The following is a 9,075-nucleotide window of genomic DNA, read 5'->3' on the forward strand; positions in this document are numbered from 1 at the left end:
GATGACAAGTCCTCCAGAAATGTTTCTCCTGAGGCTGAGAGCTGTGTGAGCTCAGTGACGAGGGATTTTGATTATTCACACAGGATGTAACAAAGTATTTCTTGGTTTTTTTTTCTTTTTCTGGGAATGTTTCTGCTTGTACTGGATTGTGCGCTTCTTGGTGTGTGAAATGCTCTGGGGAGCAGGGCCAGTGGTTGTGAAGGGTCAGCATGACGCGGCTGTTTCTAGTGATGCGATGAGGTCATCTGGGATTGCGTGGCAGGAGTGCAATCGCTTCAGCTGGGCGAGTTGGCATTCTAGCTCTTCACCACTGGAGGGCGCCCTCGCCTGCTGACCTTGCACGCGCCGTTGGAATGATCCCACAGTGAGTCACCCATTCCTGGAAACGCTGAGCCAGAAGGAGCAAAAATTATAACATTTTTTTAGCTCTGAGAGTGGTAAGCAGAACGAGATGTACAATCCATGTTAATCTAATGGTCTAAGACTCCAGAATATATTTGTGCTTTTAAATAAACCTCTAATTCAGAATTAACTATCCTGAATAAGACAGTAGCTTGTTTTCTTAGCCAGTCTGGCAGGTGACGCTGCCGTCATGGAGAGATGAGCACATGGTCGTGGTGCAGTTCCACGCTGTGGCGAGACCTTGGGAAAGGGATAAGACCCGATGCTGTCATGGTCCAGAGGGGCTTGTAGCTGTGTGTGTCAAAGGACTGGCCCCCCTCTGAACTCTGGCCTGCAGTGAGGATATCTCTTTGCTGACTTTCGATCCTGAGAGCTCCAGCCCTCCTCTGAGTCTGTTGAGCCTCCAGTCACCAGCATATTCCATTTCTGGAGTCTGGATTGGGAAGAGAGTTCTCCCTGCATTCAGGACCTCCCCGGTGAACTTTACCCCCTGTTGGAATCAGACCGGCACGTCTGCTTGCGTTTTCCAAAAGAAAAACCCGTTTCCCCCTAGGCAGAGTGAGGCATGTATGGCACTGCGCTGGACCACAAAGGCTTTTGTTTGTTGTGGGAAGTGAGTCAGCTCGGAGTGTGTGGGATCTGTGATTTTGTGTCTGCTGTCGGTGTTAAGAGTGGTTTGTTAAAGTACAGGGCACACTGCACTTGTAGTTTTGCTTTCTTTCATCTGGGCTGAGTGGTGCTTGTGGAATGTAGCAGCCAGTCGTGAAATGTGCTGCCCCCAGCTCATGTAGCGTCTCAGCTCTAGGCCTGCAGTGCTGCTAGAATGCCTTCCTTCTTCTGAGGCATCTGTCATAAAGAGCTATCTGGGGTACCCCCTGGCACAAGTGTAGTAAAGAGGAGGCCTGGGACTGTATCCTGAGTGCGAGGGGAGACTCCAAGCCCGAGGTGTCTGTTCTGGTGTGGTCGCATTGGGACGGATGAGTTTTCCAGAAAAATAGATCCATGTTTCAGATGCGGGGTAATTTATGCTCTGAAACAGCTGCAGGCCAAGGTGACCTGATGTCTTATGTTTTAATTGTGTAAGCCTGTGAAAATAATATCCAAAGGCTTTGGAAAACGTTACGATTCTGTCAGAATCATTCAAGACTTTCGTACTGTATGTGGGGTTATTATCGGGCCGTGAGGAACTTCAACCTTTTTTTCTATTTGCCATTCAGGCAGCAAAGCCTGACGATCCTGAAGGACCAATGAAAAGAACTGGTGTCTTGATTCGGGTAGAAGGCCCTCTGTTTGATCTGCACGTTAAGGTGCGTCTTATAAAAGAGCACAGGGCAGCCCCTTCTGGTGGTTTTATTTGTCAGTTTGTGATTCAATTCTGGTCTGTAGAGATGTTTGGTCGCAGGGTGCTGGCACGCTCAGGGAAAACCATCCCAGTTATCGGAACAGCCGACAGGGAGATGTACTGTTAAAAACCTGACACGTCATTTTCATATTCAAGGTGGTGTGAGGAAGCAATTAAAAGAGTAAACAGTGTTAGGATGTGTAGCCGGAATTGCAAAATTGAAATTAAGGGATGTTAAAATTGCACTTTGCCCCCATAAGCCGTGATAGAATAGTGGTTTTATTATTGGTTTATAATACACAGCCTGTTGCTGCTCTGGAGTCAGTTCAGTGAAGCCTGACCACATACTGTCCTGCACGGGCAGGCTGGAGGAGCTGAGCTGTTCTAGACTTGCACTGGAGTCTGTGGGGGTGGTATTCCTCACCTTCACTTCACTGCTCACACAGGGAGGTGTGTTTATCTTCAGCCTTCTTACCAATCAATTTGAATCTTAAATAGAAGATTCTCGCAGTAGCCAAGTAAACTTTTAAAACCTCCACATGCTGCTGAGGACTTATGTAATTTCCTAGATGTTAAAACAGATGGTGCTCGGGTTACAGTGCCAGTGTGGGAGGTGCTCAGAAGAGTTTCCAGGCTCGGACAGGGGCGTGCGGGTTATCTGTGCGAACCTTGAGAACCGGCACTGAGAGTAAGCGCTTGGAGAGTATCTTGTGCATCAGTGGTTCTCAACCAGGTGTCGAGGGACCCCTAGGGATCCTGAGAGGCTGTCTGTGTCTGTCTGGGGTTTTCGGAACTCGGACGCCCTCTCGCAAATGTGCTCTGACAGCTCTTAACATTTATCAGCTGATGTGCTTTTCTGCTTTTAGTGGGTTTAAATCCCAACGGTGGATGCTCATAAGAATGACATTTTAATGTTACCATAGGCTCAAACTGGGCGTCTCAAGACCCCTGTTCATGGACTTTGTGGTGGGGTTGTCCCTGTTCCTCCACTGGGGGGGAGGTTGAGAGACCAGCTTGATTTCATCCTTTCACAGTTCTGCTGGCGGAAGCAACTGTCCGAGATCTTGTAAGAAAAGCCTTTCGGGGTCATGCTGGGAAGAGAGGAATTCGCCATGGATTATGGGATATATGAAAATGAATTAGCTCAGATTGTTTCTCGACGTTGCAAAAGCAGAACTACACAAAGAGAAGCTAGTCCCACTGACTGACTAAATGTATGCAAATAGAATGAAGTCTTGGTGGCTCTGCTTTCTAACGCTAAATGGTCAGCTAATTCATCTTCCTGTATCCTATAATGTACGTCTGTCCGCAGATCTGCAGGCGCAAGAGGTTAAATGGAGACTCAGTACAGGTCCAGCCGCAGTATACTGGGCTTTCTGACAGCCCAGATTCACAGGGGACCTCATGCTGCCTGGTGAGGCTGAAAAAGGCTGAAGTTTGTCACAGCTGGACTTGAACTTTGAGATGAAGACCTTTTGGTCTGACCTCCCTGTAATAATTTTGTAATAAAATCCCAGCGTGGCTCTGGGGTCTCAGTAGGGGGTGGGGAAGGGGACTTCATTTGTTTTGTTTTTTCCCCAAACAGAGTTGGTTAAACCATTTCACATAAAAGGTTTTCTAATAGACTGTCCCCAAGACACCAAGACATTTGTCATCTCCAGCTGGCGGCCATGGTGGCCTGTCATGGAGTGAGAGGTCTCAGTTCATTCCTCCTTGATTATAAAACCATCTTCAACAGAATCAGAGGACAGGGGAGGCTGCCTTGATACTGTCTTTTGTCTTTTTGCTCCTGCTCAGAGCCAGCAGGCGGTCAGGCTGGGTTTCGTTTTCTTTGTGTGACCAGTTCGGCCCACCAGCCTGAGGCCTCTGCCTCGGAGAGGAACTCCCTGGCTCCATGGCAACCAGCACTGCATTGTGGGCCGTGGCAGGTGAAGCAGGTCTCCTTGACAGCCAGATCACAGCACGGTTAATCTGCAACCACAGGGCAAGGTGAGCCTGCACCAGGCACAGAGGCATTGTGTAGCAGCTCAGGGGCCGTTCAGAGCTATTTTTAACAAAAACAATTAACAATCGAGCCGGCCGTTTTGATGTTTCTTTGAAAGTTCCATAAACAGTGGTGATTAGGCGAAACCGAAGTTCGAAAGTAACATGCCCCTTGCCTGTCTCGCCCTGGCTTGCCTTCAATACTTGATATCCGATATGAAGGTTGGAAAGAAAGGGGGTTGAGTGGGATTAAAGGAGTGTCTCAGAGGAGAGAGCTTGTATCCCAGCGCTAAGCCGCTTTCTGCTGACTCCAAGATGCGTGAATGATCTCCAGCAAGAGCTGAGCACTACAAGGTAATCTGTTAATACCGGCCTGTTTCACCTGCCCCTGCTGAGGCATTCAGACTCTCCGACATAACTCGGCACCGGCCCCCAGTCTCTCTCGCTCACTCTGGCTGCCAGCTCCTACCATAAAGCTCCATTAAAAAGACCCGAACCGACAGCAGCTGTAACACGAAGAGCTGGACCTGTGGTTGTCTCCTTGTTCCCGTGGGCTGTGACCAGCTCTACAGGAGTTCTGATCTTTTCACATTCATGTGAAAGACATTGCTAGATATCTAGATCGGAGCTGGATGTTTTGCCTCCTGTTACAGTCCAAACCAGGATGGTTCACAAATCACCCTTTCCAATCTGCTCTGCTGACTTTAAGGCCACCGTCTCCTCGATGTCTCTACTGATCCTGCTGATCGTTAGTTAATAATCGGAGAAACGGGCTGGTGCTGGCGTCTCCAGCGCAGTGGACATGGCTCAGTTCTACTGAGCACGGGTTCAGACTGAGAGGCGAGTCCACCTTGTCTGTCTTCAGACTGCATTGCTTGGTTGATCGCGATGAACTTATCAGTTCACCTCAACAAGTGACTTGTTTTACAATAAGCTTGGAGCTACAGGTCCAAAATCAAGAGCTGGGTGGTTGTTTCCAGGCAGGGACTGGAGCTGGAGAGGACGGAGTGGGATGGAGAATGTGCTGTCACTCAGGAATGGAGCACTCCTGTCTCTCACCTCTCATCGTGGTCCCCTTGTTGCACTGATCCCATGTATATGAAGCCAAATCAGCTGTTAAGCTTTTAGCTCGTGAACAGGTGCTAATTGAGAAGGACCCGCTTTGACTTCAGGACTCCTTGAGGGAAGGACTTGCCCTTTCCTGCTCTACAGGAGAGCTGAGTTGGATGTGGGTCATTCTTCAGTCTGGCACTAGGTACCCTCAGTTGGCTAATTTCCTAGGGCTCTGCAAAACAGCCTTCGATAGCACGAGGAGCAGAGGGGGTGCACACCCTGCTTCTGGAGAGCGATGAGGTCATGTGGCCTTCAGTCCATGGCACTTCTCAGTTACTTCATTGAGGCCATTAGTGGCTTAGTGGGTCACTAATGAAGCAACCCCTGGCAGTGATTAACAAGAGTCTTATATCCCTCCTACACCTGAGCAGGAGACACTGTGCTGAGACTGACCAGTGCATGCCTCTGCACTCCTGCGTGAGCAGCTGCTTCAGGCCCTGCTTGATGAGCACAGTGTCTTTCTGTGCCTGTGTCTGCTCTGTATTAATGCTAGATCTGGTGTCCAATATATACTAGCTCATGTGGCAGAACTTCTGTTGGCACAAAAAAAGATGTCATGTCCTGTTTCTTCTGGTCTCGCTGGAGAAAGGGGGTGCACACTGCCGCTGGCTATACTGGAGTGCTGATCAGCTGTGACCCACATGGCGCCTCCTGCGGTTTTTCACGTCCTGCTCGTGTACAAATGCAAAGCCTTCAGCAGGTGTTTGTTTTTATCAAACCTCCTCACATGACCGCACTGCTATCAGCATTTAAAAAACCCCACCAGTAAGTAAAACAAAAACCAGAAACAAGAAGTCCTAGGTATTCTCAGAAATTAGAGCTTGTTATGCAGTACTCTGTTAGGCACTTTTTTTTCTCTCATGCAAGCCAGCGCGAGTGAACACAATGATCTTATCAGCTACCCCCCGCCCCTGCCTCTCAGCCCTGGAGCCCTTTCCCCACCTTCCAGAAACCCAGACAGCGCGGTTCTGCCCCGCCGGCCGCGGCCACCTCCGACCTCCGACCCTGTGTGCCGCGGAGCAGGCGGGAAAAGCTGGTGAGGGGGGGCGGCCGGGTTCCCGCGCTCGCTCGCTCGCTCTGACAAAGGCAGGGACTGTTCCATACAGCTGTATGCAAATCCCTGGCCCGCTGCCACCTGCGCATTCCTGCAGCTTGTGGAGCTCCCTTGCAGGAGGAGGGAGAGCGCCAAGGCTTTAACTCTTCGCCTGTCCCAGCGGGCTCTAGCCTCCTTCGCGCGGCTCGTGCCCGCTGTGCGTGTGGCCAGGGACAGGCCGCCGCGGAGCCCAGCCCCGTGCCGCGGGCGCCCGCTCCGCGTTTCTCTGGGGAGAGGGCGCGGCCGTGCAGGCCGGGGCTGGGGACCGCGGGCGAAGCACTCACGTGCCCCTCTGACTGGCACGTTGCTGTAATGGCTCCCCGGCTGGAGGTCGGGGGTTCGACCCCAGCTCTCGGCATGAGTTTCCTCAATCTCCCTTCGGGATCAGTCAAGTCTTATCTATCTGTCACAGACCCACGGTGATCGTGCACATCAGGCGTGGCTTAATGGATTCAACTAGATCATGCTGGGCTCAGGTGTGGGGAGAGCCCTGACGCCCATCCCCGTCAGACAGCCTGGCAGACGGGAGCAGGGAGCCGCAGGGGCTCGTGCTGCCCAGACCCGAGGATGTTCACTTGCCTGGAGCTTCAGAGCACTTGTGGGCTATTGCATTTGAACTTTCATTGCTTTCATCGTTGGGATACCTGAAAGTTGACTACCAGCTATCAAACATGCACAAATGGACTTGTTAGGGCCCCCCTTTTTGCCTGTGACAGTCTGATCTGTACTTCAGTGCTGGGATTTAACCTAGAGGTCTGTGGTTCTGGGAAATTCTAATAAAAGCTGTCCTTGGTCGGGTTAGTGCAGGCCGGGCCACGTCTTCGCTTCATGAACAGGTGCCACTGCTGGAAACACAAACGGAGGGGAGCGCAGTTAGTCACTAAGCAAACGGACACAGCTGGATATCCAGAGAGGAAGAATGTCTTCAACAATCCGGTGTCCAAAGGTCAGCAGTTTGTGGTTTTAACGATAGCGGCAGGAAGTAACGACTTTCCCTGGAACACCGCAGTAAACAGAGGCGAGGTGGGGGGGTACTGGTGAGGTTAGATGAGTGCCAGTAGGGTGTGTCCCCTGTGCCAAGCAGGATCTTGACTGGCACATGCTGCCCTTCTTCAAATTGAATGGGCGGGCTCTATCTGCTCCTCATCTCTTATCAACTGTAGTGTCCCATTTTCTCCCTGTTCTGGATACTTGGATATAAAGAAACCTTACTTGAAGCAGACAGCCAGCGATACCCCTATTTCCCAGGTTATGATTGCATTCGCAGAGGTGATCTGCGAGACAGGTGCTCGACTCAGACAGCCTCTGTCTGGGCTACACAGGCAGGAGTCTGCAGTGGAGGGGTGGGGGGGGATTCAGAAAATATTCGTCTAAATATTTGGTTTAAAAAAAACACGGTCCAGTTATAAATCTGCCAAATTTGAAAGTATATTTGCATAAGTACACTATTTCTGTTCTGGATTAACTTGTAATATTTGTAAAACAACAAAACAATAAATGTTAACTATTTTTTGTTTAACTGGGAAAGCTTGGAATTTTCTTAGCATTAAGTGTTATTAACCAGCTCGCTGTCTGTACAGGTTACAGGCTTCGTTAGTAATTGTGGAATGCTCAGCAGTTTCAGAACTGAAAGGTAATGAGTTCTAATTTTTGAATGATTAATCTGAAAAGTCAGTGAGAGCTCAGCTGGAATGAAGGCTACTCGGACTGCTGAGTACCAGGAGAGAAAGGGTTAATAATTCCAGGCTGGGTGGGCGGTAATATTCCGGAAGTAACTGTCTCCGGGAATGAATATATTGGGAAGCCAGGCCTCTGCCTGCCCGGAGCACTCTCTGCCGCAGGACTCTTCCTCTGGAATACCACGTCTGGGGTCCAGGTAGCCATGCGATTCACTTGGAATGCCTCCTGGTTTCCGCCAGGCCTGGGCACTGTGACTGGGGTCCACTGGGAAGTCGGAGTTTCACACTCCTAGCGCACACACACTCATTCTCACACTTGCTTGCTCTCACACTCCCTCCCAGCATGCACATACTCTCCTACTAATACTAATACTACTTGGTAGTATTAGTGCACACACTCCCAGTCGCACTCTGGGTGCTCCGTTAATGATTCGTGTGCGGATCCATCTCAGAAGAAACTTTGATTCCACAGTTTGCAGGTCCAGAGAGAGAGAGATCAGATGTTTGCGGCTCTAAATTACTCAATGGAAATGGATTCACTACCCTGCTCTTAATCTGTTCCAATCTATCTTGCTCCAGTTGAGCCGACTGTGTTTAGACTAATTGTTCCTGTCAGGGAGATGCTGGAATCAGCTGTCGGTCCATGGCGTTCCTATGTGTGCAGGGCTGTCGTCTTCCTCTCGATACCCTGACCACCTGCACTCAGCAGCCTGTCACTCTCCCCTGGGCCCTGGGCTCCATCAAACACTTTTGACCTACCAGTCGAAAAAACCCAGAAAAGCATTCGCTTCTGCGACAGCAAAAGCTTCCCATCTTTTATTAATGTGCAGTTGTCCTGCTGCTTATCTGTCAGTTCAGCACACCTGTAACAGTGCAGCCAGCCGACAGGAAGAGAGGGGAGTGCTGTTCCTCTCTTCAAGCATGGAAATAAGCTGCTGGCTTCTGCCTGCGAGTCATGAAACATACAAATGGTAGTGCGTGCAGCTCCACCCCACTGGCGCTGCCGGAGCCCCAGCTCAGCTCGTGTTTGCACAGTGGCTGCTGGTTCGCTGGGCCTTCAGTGGGCTGAGTGTCCCCTGCACCAGGGCTCGGAGCTGTTTGAACTGCGATAAAGCCTGTTAAACATTAATTCTTCCGAACAGGACAGCAAAGAGCCGAAACCCCACCCAGGGCCTGGAGAGACGTCCCGGCCAATGAGTCAGACCTCTAGCTGAGCTGTAGTTATTGTTTAAGTGTGGTATGAAGTCTCCCTTTAACAAGCGCAGGAGGTGCAGGGACGGGTTATACCCCAAAGACTTGAGGAAGACATTCAGCTGATGCCGAGGGTCATTAGGCACGAAGGCGGAAAAAAAGCCCTAAACTGAAATCATCAGCCCCTGTTCTGCTTTAACATTATTGCCTTATTCTCACTCAAACCTTTTTGATAGTCTCGGTTTCCAGCCTCCACCCCCAGCCCCCGTCTT

Source organism: Lepisosteus oculatus, chromosome 16, assembly GCF_040954835.1.
Source record: "Lepisosteus oculatus isolate fLepOcu1 chromosome 16, fLepOcu1.hap2, whole genome shotgun sequence".
In the NCBI taxonomy this organism is placed as follows: domain Eukaryota; kingdom Metazoa; phylum Chordata; class Actinopteri; order Semionotiformes; family Lepisosteidae; genus Lepisosteus; species Lepisosteus oculatus.